The sequence below is a fragment of the Palaemon carinicauda genome, chromosome 1, assembly GCF_036898095.1.
Source record: "Palaemon carinicauda isolate YSFRI2023 chromosome 1, ASM3689809v2, whole genome shotgun sequence".
NCBI lineage: Eukaryota > Metazoa > Arthropoda > Malacostraca > Decapoda > Palaemonidae > Palaemon > Palaemon carinicauda.
The window spans coordinates 189,169,561-189,184,699 of NC_090725.1; the positions used below are offsets into that span (position 1 = coordinate 189,169,561).

Sequence of the window (15,139 nt, forward strand, 5' to 3'; positions counted from 1 at the left end):
GGGGGTTTAGCAAGCTACCCTCCCCTACCCCCGCTAACTAGTGGTGTGGGTAGTAAACCCTCGTTTAAAATTAATGGCTCGTCATTTCAGCTACACCGAAAGTAATACCCCTATTAAACAGCATGGTTTGTATTCCAGTTACGGAACAAATAACAAATTCGTAGATAATTTGTATTTTTCCTAACCATACAAACCTTAGCAATTTAAATAGGGTATTACTTTCGGCGTAGCTGAATGACGACCCATTAGATTTTTAACGGGGGTTAACTACCCCCTCGCTAGTTAGAGGGGGGTAGGGGAGGGGTAGCTAGCTACCCCTCCCCCCCTCACACACCGGTGAACTGATTCACTTCGCTTATAGGTAGGACTTCACGGGGGACAGGGCTGGCGGGCAAGTATGATTAAATAGCTAAGGTTTGTATGGTTAGGAAAAATACAAATTATCTACAAATTTGTAATTTGTTCCGTAACCGAAATACAAACCACGCTATTTAAATAGGGTGACTTAACCCTTAGGTAGGGTGGTAAGTCCCAGCCTTACTGGCTTTGGCTTTGCCCGGGGACTCAGAATCAGAGTGTGTAGCACTCAAGATAAGGAGTCCCTGCACCTCGCAAATCCCTTGCTCTGCAAGGAACGTGCGGCCTACGTAAGCTTGTGTGTGAAGAAATGAAGTGTGACTCGTCCTAGGAAGTTGACCTGGAATCCTTTAGATGGAATTCTAGGATAGGACGTTCCCAATACCACCTCGTCAGGGTATGGGGGTCGCGACAGTATTATCTTAATACTAGGAACACAAGGAAGCATGGTTTACCTGCAGTGGTTTGAGGTCAGCTGTGCAGAGAACCCAGGATGCTGCTTTCCACAAGAGAGGGGAGGATGAAGAAAAGAGTAAGGGCCAGGCATACTTTATCATTCATGCAGACTAAAACCGGGTAACAATGCCCTCAACCTTCTGCTACTTGTCCATTAAGGAGCCTGAGGTTTAGACCAGCTGTTGTGCAGCTACCACCGGGCTGATAGAGAATGTATCGAGCCTCCTGTGGGTCACGTCCTGCAGGTAGTGGGCTGTGAAGGTAGTTTGACGCTTCCAGACCCCAGCTTGTAGAACCTGCGTCACTGAGTAGTTTCTCTTGAATGCCAGGGACGTAGCGATGCCTCTGACATTGAGTGCTCTAGGGCGACGTGACGGAGGAGGGTCTGGATTCAGGGAATGATGGATGACCCTGCGAATCCATGCTGAGATAGTGTTCTTAGTGACCCTCCTCTTCGTCCTTCCTGTGCTCACAAACAATGCTCGCACTCGAGGACGGGCTGCTGCTGTTCTCTTAAGATAGAGCCTCAGACTCCTTACTGGGCACAGTAGGAGATGGTCTGGGTCATCTGTTACTCGAAATCCGGAAGGAGTCGAACAGTGGGTCCGGAATCCCAGGATTTTGAGTCTTAGCCACAAACTCAGGGACGAACCCGAACGTTACCTCCCCCCATCCCCTTGAATGGGCGACGTCGTACGAGAGACCATGAAGTTCGCTGACTCGCTAGGCCGAGGCCAATGCGAGTAGGAACACCGTCTTCCAAGTCAGGTGACGATCAGAAGCCTGGCGTAATGGTTCGAACGGAGGTCTCTTAAGAGACCTGAGGACTCGAACCACGTTCCATGGAGGAGGACTCACTTCCGACTGAGGGCAGGTAAGCTCGTAGCTTCGTATGAGTAGAGAAAGTTCCAGCAAGGAGGAAATGTCCATTCCTTTCAGCCTGAAGGCTAGGCTTAAGGCTGAGCGATAGCCTTTTACTGCCGAGCCTGAAAGGCGCATTTCTATTTCTTCCCGCAAATACACAAGAAATTCCGCTATTGCTGGAATAGTGGCATCGAGGGGAGAGATACCCCTTCCACGACACCAACCACAGAAGACTCTCCACTTCGCCTGGTAGACCCCTGCGGATGACTTTCGCAGGTGCCGAGACATCCTTTCCACAACTTGTTGCGAAAAGCCTCTCTCTGCGAGGAGATGCTGGATAGTCTCCAGGCGTGAAGCCGAAGCGATGCTACGGCTTTGTGGGAGATGTTGCAGTGTGGTTGCTTGAGTAGCTCGTGTCGCGGAGGAAGTTCTCTCGGGAGTTCCGTCAGGAGCTGCAGAAGGTCCGGGAACCACTCTGCATGATGCCATAGCGGAGCTATTAGAGTCATTGACAGGTTGACCGATATTCTGGTCTTGTTGAGCACCCTTCTCATCAGACAGAACGGTGGGAAGGCGTAATCGTCGATGTTGTCCCACCGTTGTTGGAAGGCATCTTGCCAGAGTGCCTTGGGGTCCAGGACTGGGGAACAGTAGAGCGGAAGCTTGAAGTTCAAGGCTGTCGCGAACAGGTCCACAGTCGAGGAACCCCACAAAGTCAGGACTTTGTTGGCTACTAGAGGATCCAAAGACCACTCGGTACTCACTATCTGCGATGCTCTGCTCAGACTGTCGGTGAGCACATTCCTTTTGCCCGGAATGAAGCGAGCCGATAGTGGAATCGAGTGGACTTCGGTCCATCTCAGTATCTCTACTGCAAGATGGGATAGCTGTTGTGAAAAGGTACCTCCCTGCTTGTTGATGTAAGCCACTACCGTGGTGTTGTCGCTCATCACCACCACGGAGTGACCCGCAGGGTTTGCTGGAACTGTTGAAATGCCCGATATACGGCCTTCATCTCTAGCAGATTTATGTGGAGGCACTTTTTTTATTCTGACCATAGGCCTGAGGTACGAGAACAGCATCAAATCCGGGGGGAGGACGACAAGATCCACTCCCTTTCGGAGGTTTCCGTCTGTCACCCACCACTGAAAGTCCGTCCATTCCGCAGGACCCATAGGGACCAGAATGTCCGGGGAATCGTGGCCTTGAATCCACCGGGACTTGAGCCGCCATTGCAGGGATCTCATCCTGAGGCGGCCGTTTGGAACTAGACGGGCCAAGGCGGAAAGGTGACCTAGGAGACGTAACCACGATTGGGCTGGAAGCTCTTCTCGTCTGAGGAAAGGATTTGCGACCCTCCTCAGCCTTGCTATCCTGTCGTCTGATGGAAAGGCTTTGTGGAGATTGGTGTCCAATATCATGTCTAGATATATCAGTCGTTGAGATGGAAGCAGAAAAGACTTCTCGAGATTTACCATGATCCCTAGATCTTGGCAAATACCCAGAAGCTTGTCTCGGTGTCGAAGAAGGGTCGATTCCGAGTCTGCCAGGATCAGCCAGTCGTCCAGATAACGGATGAGACGGATGCCGATCCTGTGTGCCCACGAAAAGATCAGGGTGAACACTCTGGTGAATACCTGGGGTGCTGTGGAGAGACCGAAACACAGCACCTTGAACTGGTAGATCTTGTTGTCTAGGCTGAATCTTAAGTACTCCCTGGAAGACAGATGGATTGGGATCTGGAAGTACGCGTCCTTCAGATCCAGTGTACACATGAAGTCTTGCGGTCTCACTGCAAGTCTGACCGTGTCTGCTATCTCCATGCTGAACGGAGTTTGTTTGACAAACTTGTTCAGAGCTGAGAGGTCGATGACCGATCTCCAGCCTCCAGACGCCTTCTTTACAAGAAAGAGTCGACTGAAGAAGCATGGGGAGCCGTCGACGACCTCCTGGAGAGCATCCTTCTTCAGCATGGTCTCGACTTCTGCCCGTAGGGCTAGCCCCTTTGCCGATCCCATGGCATAGGAGCTCAACGACACTGGATTCGCTGTCAGGGGAGGAAGAGATGTTATGAATGGGACGCGATATCCCTGACTGATCGCGGAGATCGTCCAGGAATCGGCCCCGAGTTGCTGCCACCTGAATGCGCAACTTTTTAGGCATCCCCCTACTGGTGGACATGCAGGGGGATTGCCAATCCTAGCGTTTGCGGCCTCGGCCACTCCCTCTAGGATTCTTGCCTCCCCTGGAGGACTTTTTGCCTTTTGTGTCTCTGACAGGAAAGGGCTGCTGCTTGGACACCGTCGTCTTTGCTGCCGTTGCCGGTTTCGTCGTCTTGGACTGGCGAGGTTGTTGAGGTGCTGGAGGTTTGTAGGACTTTGTTGTAAGAGCCCTTTGGAGAAGAGAATCCTGGTTCGATTTTCTCCACCTTTCAGCCGCCTGTTCCACATCCTTGGGCTCAAACAAACTCTTTCCTAGGAGGGAAGAGTGTCTGAGCTTGCAGACATCCACGGCTGGTACCTTCGAGTGGAACCTCTCGGTCACCGCATCACGTCGCTTCAGGATCGAGTTTGCCCACAAGTTCGAGACTTGGTGGGCCAGAAACTCAATGGTGCGTGTGCCCGAAAGGAGGAAGGTCTCCAGGGCCTTCCAGGTGCTCTCCTTGGACAGATCCTCGGATCGCAGCAGGATGCCCAGAGACCCCAGCCAGACATCCAGCCACTTCAACCTGCATGGCACACTTTGCGACCTTCTCCTGACTCAGGATCTCTGTTGCCAAAAATGTCACTTGCCGGCTGGAGAGTCTCTCAAGAAAGACTCCTCTGGTAAGCTCTTCCACAGAGTGGTGGAGTGGAAGAGCTGAACAAGACTCCTCCATGATCTCAAAATACCTCCTCTGTTGGACACGAGGAGGTGGGAGGAGCTTGTTGCCAGCAGTGGAACGCCTGGAGGAAGCGAGCTCGGAGAGCTGGCTCTTAACCTTATCCCTGGCACTCTTCACCCCTTGGGACCAAAGCAAAGCCGCACTGACCTTAGTGGGTTTCTGAGTGCCAAAGACTCGGTCCAGGACCGTGTCCTTGCCCTCAGGAGGGGCGATCTCAGGGTCCTTGAACCCGTTGAGATGCCTCATCAGAGTCAAGACTTGCCAGAAGGCATGTTCTGACTCTTGCTGCTCTCCTCCTGGTGAACTGACAGCAAAGTCTCCTGTCCCCAGATGCTCTACTTGGGGGGGATACGTGGACGTTCTCCTGGGGTCTCACTGGCTCTGGTCGAATCCTGGAAGAAGACTTCGGGATAGTCTTCGAGTCCTTTGGTTCCCTTCTAGAAGGGATGCAGGACTCCAGCAACGAAGTCTGAGGGCTCTTCTCCGCCCCAACACGGGACGATTCTCCTACTCGCGGTGGGGTTTCTCCCATTGGTGCGGTGGGAGAAGGTCTCACCTCGGTAGATTCTCCTGAGGACGGAAAAGCTTCGTCCACAGGAGAAGGAGAGAACGTCTGCAGGGGGGAAGGAGCCTTCCTTACGGACTTCTTAGGAGCCAGTTTGACCCTGGGAGAAGTCACCACGATCTCTACTCCTCTCTTCCTCTTCAGTGGGGTCGGAGCTGCCATTGGTTTGAGACCCAATTCAGCGAAGGCAGGCTTAACAGCCTGGACGACAGCTCTGATAAGGGACCCAAACCATGGCTGCTTACTGACAGACGCAGTGTCAGAGACTCCCGCTGGAGAGAAGGGGATCGGGCGATCCTTCGGAGTAGATACCACAGGGCCTGCCTAAAAAGAAAGGGAAGAAGATTGGTGCCTAGACCTCTCTGAAGACCTCCCCTCCTCCTGCGAGTGCGCTGTTTTGCGCTTGCGGGGGTGGGGGGACCGTGAAGAAGACGACCTGACTGCTCTCGCTCCTGAAGACTCGCTAGGAAGCTCGCGTTGCGAAACCCGGAGGGAATCGCGCTTGGGCTCGCGCTGGCGTTCGTGCAATGGAACAATCCCAGGTTCGCGCACATGTGCGTGCGCGCGGAGATGGAGGCGCGGGCACGCGTGGGGGCGCATGGGCGAGTGTTGGCGACCAGGAGAATGACGGCGCGTAGGCGAACGATGGAGCGCAGGTGAGCGATGGCGCGCAGAGCGAGCAGGTGAGCGACTGCGCACAGGTGAGGTTGCACGTGGGCGCGCAGGTGATCTTCTGTTAGCAGGCTCGTGGGCGTGCTGGAGAGTGATGGCAAGCAAGCGATGGGGCGTGCGGACGCGCCGGAGATCGCTGGCGTGCAGGTGCGCGATCTGGAGAAGAGAGATGGGGCGCAGGATCAGCAGACTTAGAAGCGCATGAAGGAGACTGCTCGTGGGCGCGTCGTGTCCCGTCCACCTCTGGAAGTGCGCACGGTAGGAGCTGGAACCTGTGAGCACGAAGGTGACTGAGCGCGATGGCGCATAGGCGAGGGTTGACGAGAGGGCGCGCAGGTGAACGATGGCGAGAAGGTGAAGGATAAGGCTTCCTTCCCACTCCCAGATCCGAAGATCGTGGACGCGCGGGCGAGCAATGGCGCGCAGGGGAAGTTCGCTGGCGAGCTGGAGATAGTGGGCGCGCAGGATATCGTGGGTGCGTAGGGCGTGTATCAGGATCAGGGCGCACAGATGTTCGCTGGCGAGGAGGAGATCGCTGACGCGCAGGGGAGCGCTTGCGAGCAGGAGATCGATGGCGAGCAGGAGAGCGCTGACATGTCGACTCTGCCACAGGAGATCGCTGGCGCGTTGTTTCCGGCACAGGATGACACTCAGCAATAGCAGGAACAGGAGAAGGCTTGCACGTAACTGCGCGCGAGCGTGCAGGAGATCGTGGGCACACAGGTAAGACCTGGCACTTAAGGGACTTACTCACATTGTGAGACAAGCCCTTTTGCCCCGAAGGGACTGGTGCCCGTTGGATAACGGGGTGCGAGGGCGCCCACTGCGCATCAGCTGCCACGAACGGTGAAGGAGGATCAGCAGGTCTGGCAGGCGTAGGAGATCGCGAACGATCTGCAGAGAGGTCCAGAGATGTGGCTGCAACGGTCGACTCACGACGAGGAGGATCCTCTGCGGGGGACGGCGAGGGCGAGGAGCCGAACAGTGAACTCCCCCGAGGGGGAGAATCACCTGCAGGAGAGACCGGTGGACTCAGCTCCTCCCTCGAAGGATATTAGGAGGGGGGAACTGAGCCTTCAGCAACATCAGCACCAAAGGCAGGGGTTTGACCCGACCCGTCGGAAGCCTCTGCCACAACAACGTCGACGATAGACAAGAGGGTCAACCCCCGCTATCACCGGCGACTGTTTGACAGCTGCGCCCAACTGGATAAAGTCAAACAGGGCTTCCCTGGAGGGTGAACCCTTAAGCCCCAAGGAAGCCCAAAGCCGCAATAAATCATCATTATAAACAGAAACAGATAAATCCTACCCCGGAGGAGGAGGAGGAGCTGCCTCGTCATGGGAGGCAACTCCCTCTCCCAAACCCTGAGGTCGGTCAACAAAAGAACGGCCTACGCTACCACTCGACGGCCTCTCACGAGAGACCGATCGAGCGGGAGCTTCGGAGGAGGTTCGGGCAACGGAAGTAGAGTCCTTGGAATTTTCCTTCTTCAAGGAAACCCTTAAAGGAGAAAGATCCCGCTTAGACTTCTTCTTCCGTCGCCGGGAAAACCTCTCCCACTGGGAGGTAGACCACTCCCTGCACTTACTGCACAATTTATTCTTATCACACCGTTGACCTCTGCAGAATGGACACAAGGTGTGAGGGTCCGTCTCGCCTGCCAACATATAAGTCCCACAAGGGCGGTTGGGTAAACCAGGGCATTTCCGCATGATAAGGAGAGAAGCCAAATTCCAAACACACAAACTGAAAGAGAAAGCAAAAAAGATTAAGGCTGTCAATGCGAGGGTGAGAGCAAACACGTCTGACCATCACCCGAGCCAAAAGCGAAGTGAATCAGTTCACCGGTGTGTGAGGGGGGAGGGGTAGCTAGCTACCCCTCCCCTACCCCCGCTACCTAGCGAGTGGGTAGTTAACCGTCGTTAAAAATCTAATGGCTCGTCATTCAGCTACGCCGAAAGTACAGTAATACCCTATTTAAATAGCGTGGTTTGTATTTGGGTTACAGAACAAAGGAGAACTGCAGTATATGACTCTTCCCTTCCTGTTGCAAAATTTAAAATTTTCTTTTCTTCAATGCTCCTATACTGGTGACCAAGAGCTCCTTCACACTTGCATGATACATTTGAAAAATTATCAGCCAGGGCATTGTTAATATCATTTGCCTCAGTTACATTTGACCACTCACCTTCAACACTGGTGGTGGGTTGGGGGTGAATTTACCGGCTATCTTTTTTACTTTCCTCCGCACAGAAGATGGTGGTGTTCTACTGTTAATGGAGGAAACAAAAGACATCCATGACTGGTGCCTAGCTTCTTTCATGGCACGACGGAACTGTGCTCTACATTTTTTGTATATAATTAAATTCTCATCAGTTCGGCATCTACACAATCATGTTAGAGCTCTTCTTGAGGCTCTGTGCAGAGCAGTTAGTTCTGAAGACCACCACAGGACTGGTTGTCCTTTGAATAACCCTGTAGTTTTGGGAATTGAATTGACTCCTGCTGTATGGAGAGTTCCATTCAGTAAGTCTATGGCATCATCAATATTTTCAAACTGTTCTGCATCCCCCTTAATTTCACTTAGCTCACGAAATTTATCCCAGTTAGCCTTGTCAAGATTACATTGTGGCGATCTCTGTAAAGGTGGACCATTGTTGGTGTTTATAATGATTGGGGCATGATCACTAGTATGCCAATCATCTAATGTCCTCCAATCGAAATCGAGAAGGCAATTAGAGCTTACGATTGACCGGTCAATACATGACAAGGTACCTGTCTGGACATCAAAGTGTGTGGGCTCTCCTGTATTAAGGAGTCCCACATCTTCATTTCCAACAATTGATATTATATTTCCCTTCGTGTTTGCTAAAACATCACCCCACAAAGGATGTCTACCATTCAAATCTCCAAGTAAAAGAAAAGGTTGAGGGAGTTGTTGAATCACCATTATAAGTTATCATACAAAATGTTACCATTTGGAAGCAAGTAAAGAGAACAAATTGTATATTTTCTCCCTATATCAATCTGTACAACCACTGCTTGCAGAGGTGTATGAATAGATAAAGATACTTGGGGAACATCTCGACGAACGTATATGAAACTTCCGCCATGCCTCCCCACTTGGTGATATTATGGTGTCCTATAACTAATATATTCGCGAGGACAAGGAGTGTTATGATCAAGTTTGCTCTCCAGTAGACATACTGTATAATTATGGGGGAATGCTCATAAATAAGGAGCTTAAGTTCTTCATATTTGGCCCTTAAACCCACACAATTCCATTGCAAAATGCAGGAAAAAACTATGGTTTATAATTTGGTAGACCCCTGGGATGGAGTCTTCCCATTAGCAGTTTTTGATCTAACACTATTTCCAGGTGGTTTTATTAAAGAGGGTCTTAATAGATTGGGTTTTGCATTTATGATTTTCTTTTTGTCTTTTTGATCTAATTGTAGAGGAGGATGGTGGACCTTAACTTGAATTTCCAATTTATTTAACCCCAGTTGATCAGAAACATCAACAGACAGAGCTTCATATTTATTTGACGTCGTAATTTTGATATTTCTTATGGAAGGGGACGAGAGAGATGGAGGTCTCTCTCTTTTCCGGTTAATAGGTGGTGAGCAACCAGGTTTTTGCACCTTCCCCAATACAGTGCACCTGGTAACTTGGTGTCAGGTGGAATCTCATTAAATCAGGCAAGGACATGACCTGAGAGAGGTTAGTACTATTGTTGGTAATGGGGGACGAAGGCTGTACAGAAATGGGCAATGACCCTGTTTTAATACACCGTGGCAGAGCCTCAGAAGGCATTATGTTTACCTTGTCATGTATCATGATCTCAGCATCCTTAGTCTTCCAAGGTGATCCTCATACCTTGAAACTCTGGAAGGAGGTGAAGGCAGTTGTGGCACTCTAGCTAGGCTAGCTCACCTGCGGTCAGAAAGATCGCTAGATCCCTTAGGAGAGTCCAGAGGAATAACAGGAACCTTCACCGCTGCAGCTGGAGGATTGTTAGAGACTCCCATTGCTTGTTTAAGTGCTTTCAGCAGGTCTTGAAACCAAAGTCCATCCTTGGCTAACAAGTTACCTGATGAACTAGTCTCCCAGCAATTAGATGTTTCCGATCGCACCGGCTGAGGTGGGAGGGGGAGAACACCTCAACCCTCTCCTAGGTGCGCACTCGCGGGGTGAACAACCGCGAGGTGAACGACCTTGACGAGAGGTTGGTTAGCGCGGCGAGCCAGCGCGCTCACTTACCTCCAACCTCTCCTCAACAATACGAAAGCGATTGCTTGAGCGCGTAGGAACCTTGGTCACTTGACGAGAATCGGGTTTCCTCGCTTTCAGCAGATAAGCTCTCCTATCCTTCTCACTAGAAGGAAAGGCATGCGACAACGCGTGAAGCTTCTCCACCTTCGGCGAAGGTACAAGATCCCATCCGAGAGCGTCGAGAATCGGAGCTCTCTTGCTCACCTGTTCTCCCGAGGGAGAAAGGCACGGTACTTTCCTTACCCTAAGAGGTGAGGAGTGACAGGGGGCTGAGCACCTGCGCTGCGGCGAGACTGACAAAAATTGCCCGCTCTCGCAAGCGGATGGTCTAGCGAAACGCTGCATGGTGACGAAGTGGGGGAACAAATGAAAAACTCCTCCCTCTTTTGTCATTCAGCTCCGAAAATCTGTGCTCTGATGGACTGGAATGTGGTATGGACGAATCCAATACCTTTCGGTGGTAACCTCGTGGAGGAAACCACTCAGGAGAAGATCTTTCCTCTCGCAAGCGTGAGGAAAGATCCTCGCCTCTCTCTCCTGATGGCGCGTCACCTCGCGGCCGAGGGAGCTGCCAAACAGAAGAGAGGGTTGGGGAAGATCTCTACTCTCGCATACAAGAAAATCGATCAACTCTTCCTTCTGAACGCACATCGCCTTGTGTACGAGGGAGTTTGCACGCAGAAGAGAGGGTAGGAGATCTCTCTTCTCGCATACGAGAAGATCGATCGATTCCTTCTTCTGAACGCGCATCGTCTCCCGTAAAAGGGAGTTGGCGCTCAGAAGCGAGGGTAGGAGATCTCTCCTCTCCCATACGAGAAGATCGATCACCTCCTCCTGAATGCGCATCGCTTCACGCACGAGGAAGATGGCGCACAGAAGGTTGCGTCGCTTAGTCTTTCCTCGGGAGGTCGGACTGCGCAACACTGGAAGGCGAACCTTACAGTTGTCCAAGTTGTTTCTCCTCCCATCAGGTAAGCCCGGAAAGAGGATTAACACCCTGAAAAACCTCTGGAACAAAGCCAAAGCTTGATCCTGAGACCTGACGGTCTCTGGCCAAGTCACTCAGAAGATTACTTGTCCTTAATTGCTCTAGTCCTCCTGCCGAGGAAGGTGGAACGTCGGTGAGAGCAGAAGAAGAGGACTCAGCGCTTGAATGTGCGCGCACACCCAACCACAAGACCTCCTGTAGCTTCTCCTTTGACGGGGAACCCGTCAACCCCAAGGAGGGCCACAGTAGACGAACAGCGTCGTCTAAGTGGGACTCCCCCGCGGAGGGCTCCCTCACTGCCTCTCAAGGGGAGACAATGGGAGGAGACCCCAACCGAGGTTGTCCCAGCGTTACCAGGCCGCCACTCGTACTCGACCGTTCCCCAGAGGAAGCCGGTCTAGTAGAGTCATGAATGGGAAGATCGAGACGGAGGAGAAAGAAGTCAGGACTTCTTCCCCTTCGAGGCTGACCCCGAAGGAGAAGAATCCTTTTTAGACTACTTCTTCCACCTACCAAACCTCACCCACTAGGAGGGCAACCACTCCCGACACACTACAAGGAGATTCCTTCGAACACGAGTGACCTCGGCACGTAGGATAGAGACTGTGAGGATCCGTCTCCTCCGAGGACATGAAGGTGCCGCAACGGCGCCCTTCACAGCCTGGACAAAGTCGCATGGTTGGATCTCACGGGCAGGCACATTTTAAATAGAAAAAGAGAAAAGAAATTAGTTCCAGCCAGTTTGGGCTAACGGGAGAGTGAGCAATGCCTACATCCTACAGAGCCGAAATAAAAGGTGATGGTTAGTCACCAGTGCTGGTGGGAGCAGTGGGTAAACACACCCTGGTAACTAGCAGCGGGTAGTTCATCCCTGGTTAACTTCAGTTTCAACTAGTTTTCAGCTCCGCCGAAATAACAATGCTATGTTAAAGAGCGTTAGGTTTGTATCTTGCGTCGGGACAAAATATATTTACAGACGGGGGAAACATTTCGATCAGAAAATATTTGTTTTCCTGTAGTAAATAAGGTGATTTAACCGAATTCAACCCTCATTTCAACCGCAAACAAACAAAACAACCAGTTCGACTACTCCGTTTCCCACTACACACTCACTAAAACTGGTATAATTGAAATGAAGTAAAACATGTATTTAATGTTTTACCCTGAATCTAATGGTTCTTGCTTCGCTGTGCGCTTCCTTCACTCGCGAAAAAATAAGTACTGGCAAGCGGTAATGTTGAGCTTCTAGTTTTCTCCGTCCGTAACTGTAATAAAACCTTTTCCAAATGGTTATCTTGTATTTATTTTACATTTCTGGTCATTGTCATAGCTGTAATCACTCATTTATCACATTTTCGGTATTTGTTTACAAGACCACGCTCTCCATTTACTCCTAAATTATGCAATCCTGGAGCTCTCCTCTTTTTGTATTGTAATTAGTAGGATCTTGAAATGCTGGTTAAGCCAAAAATGGCACGGGGAGAGGGGTTATAAAAAATCTAGCTCGGTTTCCTCACTAAACGATCTAGAGTTAACCTCGGAAACATAGTCAACCTAGCAGAATTCGTGATACCAGCGAGCATAAACAGAAGTTCGTAATACCAGCGTACATTTGATGTATATTCTAAATATATACTAAATCAAAAATGGATTAATTACCCAAAAGTGTCCATAAAATATGCAAATTACAAATAATGACACTTTTGAGTAATCACTCAATGTTTAATTTAGTATGTTTTGAATATACAGTATATCAAATGTACGCTGGCATCACGAATTCTGTTTGATTGACTATGTTGATATGTCAGTTCCAGGTCGTTTATTGAGGAAACCGATCTAGTTTTTTTTATAACCCCTCCCCCTTCCTCAACATATCTTGCCATTTTTTGCTTTCCCAGCATTTAAAGAACATCCTTATTACAATACAAGACAAGGAAAGCTGCAGGAATGCATAGTTTGGGAGTAAATGGAGAGAGTGGTCTTGTAAACAAATACCACATTTTCCCATCCAAATAAAAACCCTGTTTTCTCATTGGTGTCCCCCAAAATTGTCTTTAAGTAAGGGAGTCCAAAAACTGATGATCGATGGTGTGCCCCAATAATTATGGTCAGAAATACATAGAACGCAAGATGGCGCGTAGGAAAAATACATGGTTTAAATATTTGGCTAGAAATTAAAGTATCATATGTTTACCAATTAAAGTATCATATATTTACCATCGTTTTACCACAAATTGATGAGCTAAAGCTAGCAATTGTTACAACTAGACCAGTATGACATCCCTCCAGCACTTGAGTACGAAGGTTTAGATAAGTAGCTAAAGCCTTTCATAGACAAATGTATAATATGAGGAATTGGTTTGGACTGAAATTACCGAATTTGTTAGGCTACATTTACAACTACATAGATATGGAACATGGTAATCTACTGCTGCTGACCTTATCCTAGTTTGAAAACAAACACATCATTTTACCAGTCTTGGCTTTCACTCTCTTACGTATATTATCTAAATTATGAAACAATTGCAGCAGTCTTCAAATACTTGGAGTGATATATTAATGCTGATTGTTACATGGCAGTTGACCCGATAAACACCAACAGGGCCAGTATACAACTTTGGCGGATTTGTTTTGATTTCACTGAACTGGACATCCGAACTTCATCCTCTTCTCGTTTGGCAAAAGAAAGAAACTTGGTGTCATCTTCTAACTTAATGTGATCAGTTCTGATTTTAACATGTGTTAACGTAGACCTATTACCCCTTAAAGACATTCTTATTACATTTGACATGGATTTTTTTTTGTAGATATATAATGTCTTCTAAGACTTAGAGATCATTTTGTAAATCAATTTATTTATGTAACTATCACTACACTTCATTACTTAAAAGTTTTATAAATTGCAAATGGGCATTAAAATTCCACGCAAATCTAGTATAACTAAGCTGCATTATCAAATTACTTCCATTAATAATTATGGGAAACGAAAAAAAAAAATCCCGTATAGAATGCACTGGTACCAAAGGATAGAGCAGAGAAATCTGAGTCTTAAAACGGTAGCAAAGATTAGCAAAATAAGCGTTTGTTTACGATTTCAGAATACTGTGAACAGTTATTCCTGAAAGTATATGTGGCGAAATTTCACCGGTTTATACTAAATAGCCCGATGTGCTGGGCTGATCACAAGGTCTGAAGGACTAACCTCTCAAAACCATTGGGGAAGTAAATAGAATATGGCTATATTTTAACAAATTCTATTATAAAAATAATAATCTAATACGAGAAACATGAAAAATGAACCTTTACTTGACATACAAGAACATGTGCGTGACCGAAAAAAAACTATGTCCGCATCGGACTCAAGATTTTAGCAAAATTAATTGAAAATTTATAAAGTTATCTCGATAAACGTCTTACCGAGACCTTTAGACGTACTTTACACAATAACACTGATTCCCTGGCACAAGGATCGATAAAATATTAACAGATACAAACTTTACAATAACTCTATCAAGACCTACATGGAAACCGACCTGGGTACACTAGGGGTGGGGAGAGAGAACAATTAGATAGGACTTACTGTGGTTGGGGACGTCGGATCAAAGAGACAGAGCAAGCCTCTGCAACCTCCGACGTCACCTTCTTCCCGCAATTTTTCCTGAACCTAAATTTCTAGATTGGATTTTTTTATCATGTTACAATAGAATGACGTTATTTTTCTTTCTCTTAAGATACAAGTGGTTGATTTCTTTAGTCTCAGCGCCTGCCCTACCAGGCGGTTTCTCTTTTTGGTTCTAAACATTCTCGTCTTGAACGATATTCATTCGCCCGCGAGTTCTCTCCTCTCCCTCCAATTTGACGTAATCGTAGGCGGAGTCAAATGGCGGGAATTTCGATTGATCAGGTTGAAATTCCCGACATCCTCCACGCCCCAAAATAAGGAGCGATGAAATGTCGGTCAATTGGATAGAGCTGGACTCGGGGTGGGGGGAGTGACTTACTCCGAGACTCTGTTAGGCTCGCTGCGTAGCGCTCCGCAACGACTCGAACAGAGTACGCACAATATACAACACAG

The 15,139-nt window shown here is 48.8% G+C and overlaps 1 protein-coding gene across 10 annotated transcripts in view; it reads right to left on the bottom strand.

Annotated features, from left to right (window-relative positions):
- Positions 1-13,741, bottom strand: part of mus304 (mutagen-sensitive 304) — a 327,641-nt gene extending 313,900 nt beyond the window's left edge. For 4 of the 10 annotated variants that reach the window (XR_011046450.1, XR_011046445.1, XR_011046448.1 and 1 more), the window contains exon 1: positions 13,563-13,739. The gene's annotated coding sequence lies outside the window, so the exon portion shown is untranslated. Of the gene's footprint in view, positions 1-12,226; positions 12,342-13,493 lie in introns of all 10 variants that reach the window. The other 6 variants (XM_068386708.1, XM_068386701.1, XM_068386715.1 and 3 more) reach the window with 6 other exon arrangements.
- Between the last annotated feature and the right edge of the window lie 1,398 nt (positions 13,742-15,139).